At 34.8% G+C, this 4,440-nt stretch overlaps 1 pseudogene; it reads left to right on the top strand.

Annotated features, from left to right (window-relative positions):
- Positions 1–865: 865 nt before the first annotated feature.
- LOC131046044 (5S ribosomal RNA) lies at positions 866–977 on the top strand (annotated as a pseudogene).
- Positions 978–4,440: the final 3,463 nt, after the last annotated feature.

The following is a 4,440-nucleotide window of genomic DNA, read 5'->3' as shown; positions in this document are numbered from 1 at the left end:
ATTTTGAATTTTTTCTTCCTAAACTTATGTTTTGAAGCATCAAAATGGGTATGTGGAGGCACAACAAGGTTGAAAATGCAAGTTCTTATTTGGGAACCATGATCATGAAAGCATTATGAAACTTATCATACTCTCAAATGATCATTTTGAATCTGGTGCTTCCTAAACACAAGGTTTGAAGCATCAAAATGTGTGTTTGGATGCACAAAAAGCTTGAAAATGAAAGTTTTTATTCTGAAGCCACATGAAAGCACGGTTATAAAACTTATCGTACTCCCAAATCATCATTTTCAAGCTTGCCCTTCCTAAACGCATGTTTTGAAGCATCAAAATGAGTGTTTAGAGGGAGAAGAAGCTTGAAAATACAAGTTTCTATTCTGAAGCCGCGAGCATTGAAGTGCAATTATGCAACTTATCGTATTCACAAATCATCTTTTTGAAGTTTGTGTTTTCTAAACGCATGTTTTGAAGCATCAAAAAGGGTATTTGGAGGCACACAAGTGTTGAAAATGTAACTTTTGATTCCGAATCGATGAGAATGAACGTGTGATTATGAACTTATCCTACTCCCAAATCATCATTTTGAAGCTTGTGCTTCCTAAATGCAAGTTTTTAAGCATTAACATGTGTGTTTGGAGGTACAACAAGCTTGAAAATGAAAGTTCTAATTTCAAAGCCACAAGAATGGAAACATGGTTATGAAACTTATCGTACTCCCAAATCATCATTTTGAAGCTTTTGCTTACTACACGCAAGGTTTCAAACATCAAAATGTGTGTTTCGAGGCACCATGGGTTGGGTGGTCGGGGTGGGTTTGCACGTGGGCCGTGGTTTTCTTAAGTACACACTATGAAAAACTCATAACAAGTGTGATCATACCATGCATTGGATCCCATCATAACTCCATAGTTAAGTGTGCTTGGGCTGGAGTAGTACTGGGATGGGTGACCTCCTGGGAAGTCCCGGTGTTGCACCCTTTTTTAGTTTTGTACAATAAGATTGAAAATGCAATTTTTGATTCCAAAGCCATTAGCATGAAAGCGCGATTATGAAACTTATCATACTCCCAAGTCATCATTTTGAAGCTATTGCTTCTTAAACATAAGTTTTGAAGCATCAAAATGGGTGTTTAGAGGCACGAAAAGCTTGAAAATGCATGTTCTGATTATGAAGCCACAAATATATGAAAGAGATTATGAACCTAATTGTACTGTCAAATCATCATTTTGAAGCTTGTTCTTCCTAAACTCAAGTTTTTAAGTATCAAAATAGGTTTTTGGAGGTACAACAAGATTAAGAAGGCAAGTTTTGATTTCAAAGGCAGAAGTATGAAAGCACAATTATGAAACTTATCGTACTCCCAAATCATCATTTTGAAGCTCATGCTAACTAAACACAAGTTTTGAAGCATCAAAATGGGACAACAATCCAGATTACATGAACTGAAAGAATATCATCTCCTAATACCTGATGACAGTTCTGGTTAAGCATATTTGTCTTCTCTACAACACTTCTCATCGAAAGATGAATTTTCTTGTTTGCACATACACCACTCTTTGATAATGCAAACACAATGTCGATTTTGAAATTAAATGAATATGACACCTATTTATACAAATAATCATACTTGACTACAAGCTCGGCTCAACACTTGAGACCTAATTACAAAATTACATCACATGATACATAGATCAACCACCAGACCAATACAATTCCATAACAACATAGAATGGAATCAAATCAAATCCATGAACACGCAACACCACCAAAAATCTCACCAAGAACATCTACAACATGCTACAACACCAAAAAATATTTCATAACACAAAGAACATCACCAGACCCATAAGATCCTCAATAACATGCATTTTCATGCTTTTACAGCTTGCGTTTAGGAAGCACAAGCTTCAAAATGATGATTTGGGAGTACGATAAGTTTCACAATCGCACTTTCATGCTCATGGCTTCAAAATCCAAACAAGAATTTTCAAATTTGTTGTTCCATGAAACACCCATTTTGATGCTTCAAAACTTGCATTTCGGAAGCACAAGCATCAAAATGATGATCTGGTAGTATGATAAGTTTCCCGCTCGCACTTTCATGCTCATGGCTTAGAAATCATAACTTGCATTTTCAAGCTTATTGTTTGGAAGCAAAACAAGCTTGAAAATGCTAGTTCTAATTCCAAAGCCACAAGCCTGAAAGCTCAGTTATGAAACCTATTGTACTCCCAAATCATCATTTTGAAGCTTGCACTTCCTAAACGCAAGATTTTCAGCATTAACATGTGTGTTTGGAGGTACAACAAGCTTGAAAATGCAACTTTTAATTTCAAAGCCACGAGTATGGAAACATGGTTATGAAATCTACCATACTTCCAAATCATCATTTTTAAGCTTTTTCTTACTAAACGCAAGTTGTAAAAGCATCAAATGTGTGTTTGGAGATACAACAAGATTGAAAACCCAGGTTTTGATTCCAAAGCCATGAGCATGAAAGCATTATTATGAAACTTATCATACTCCCAAATCATCATTTTGAAGCTTGTGCTTCTTAAATGAGAGTTTTGAAGTGTCAAAATGGGTGTTTGGAGGCACAACAAGCTTGAAAATGCAAGTTATGATTCTGAAGCCACGAGCATGAACGTGTGATTATGAAACTTATCATACTACCAAATGAACATTTTGAATCTTGTGCTTCCTAAATGGATATTTTGAAGCATAAAAATGGGTGTATGGAGGCACAACAAGCTTGAAAATGCATGTTGTGATTCTAAAGCCACTAGCATGTAAGCACGATGATGAAACTTATCATACTCCCAAATTATCATTTTGAAGCTTGTGCTTCCTAAATGCAAGTTTTGTAGCATCAAAATGTGTGTTTGGAGGTAGAACAAGCTTGAAGATACAAGTTCTCATTATGAAGCCATGAGCATGAAAGCATGATTATGAAACTTATTGTACTCACAAATCATCATTTTGAAGTTTTTCTTCCTAAACTTATGTTTTGAAGTATCAAAATGGGTATGTGGAGGCACAACAAACTTGAAAATGCAAGTTCTGATTTTGGAGCCACGATCATGAAAGTGTGATTATGAAACTTATTATATCCCAAATTATCATTTTGAATTATCAAAATGTGTGTTTGGACGCACAAAAAGCTTGAAAATGCAATTTTTCATTTTGAAGCCACATTAAAGCACAATTCTAAAACTTATCGTACTCTCAAATCACTGTTTTCAAGTTTGTGCTTTTTAAATGCATGTTTTGAAGAATCAAAAAGGGTGTTTGGAGGTACAAAAAGATTGAAAATGTAACTTTTGATTCCGTAATTTAAAGGAACATAAACAAATCGACTACATGTGAATAGTATTTTCTTCGAAGTAAAATTATGATAATAATTAAAAAATCAAAAACTTGAACTAAATACATGAAATTATTAATTGCTTGGGAACCATGATAGTTTCAAACACACATTTTAATTCCTCAAACCTTGCGTTTAGTAAGAAAAAGCTTCAAAATGATGATTTGGGAGAACGATATTTTCATAATCGCACTTTCATGCTCATGGCTTCAGAATCAAAGGTTACATTTTCAATCTTTTTGTGCCTCCAACCACCCTTTTTGATGCTTCAAAACATTCATTTAGAAAGCACAAAATTCAAAACGATGATTTGGGAGTACGATAACTTTCATAATTTTGTTTTCATGCTCGTGGCTTCGGAATAGAAACTTGCATTTTCAAGCTTCTTGTCCCTCCAAACACCCATTTTGATTCTTCAAAACATGCGTTTAGTAAGGGAAATCTTGAAAATGATGATTTGGTAGTACGATAAGTTTTATAACTTTGTTTTCATGTGGCTTCAAAATCAAAACTTTCATTTTCAAGCTTTTTGTGCATCCAAACACACATTTCGATGCTTCAAAACCCGTGTTTAGGAAGCACCAACTTCAAAATAATTATTTGGGAGTATGATAAGCTTCATAATCACACTTTCATGCTCCTGGCTCTGAAATCAGAATTTGCATTTTCAAGCTTGTTGTGCCTCCACATACCCATTTTGATACTTCAAAACATAAGTTTAGGAAGAAAAACTTCAAAATGATGATTTGCGAGTATGATAAGTTTCATAATCATGCTTTCATGCTCATGGCTTCAGAATCAAAACTTGCATTTTCAAGATTGTTGTACCTCCGAACACACATTTTGATGCTTCAAAACTTGCGTTTAGGAAGCACAAGCTTCAAAACGATGATTTGGGAGTATGATAAGTTCCATTTTTGCGCTTACGTGCTAGTGGCTTCACAATTAGAACATGCATTTTCAAGCTTGTTTTCCCTCCTGTAAGGCCTTCCCCAAACCAAGCTTTGATTTACTTAGTTGACCATGTTTGACCCTATTAATAAATGCTATATAATTCAATAGAATGGATTGTGTCA

This window comes from Cryptomeria japonica, chromosome 3 (genome assembly GCF_030272615.1).
Source record: "Cryptomeria japonica chromosome 3, Sugi_1.0, whole genome shotgun sequence".
Lineage (NCBI taxonomy): Eukaryota > Viridiplantae > Streptophyta > Pinopsida > Cupressales > Cupressaceae > Cryptomeria > Cryptomeria japonica.
This window is presented reverse-complemented; position numbering and strand designations above follow the sequence as displayed.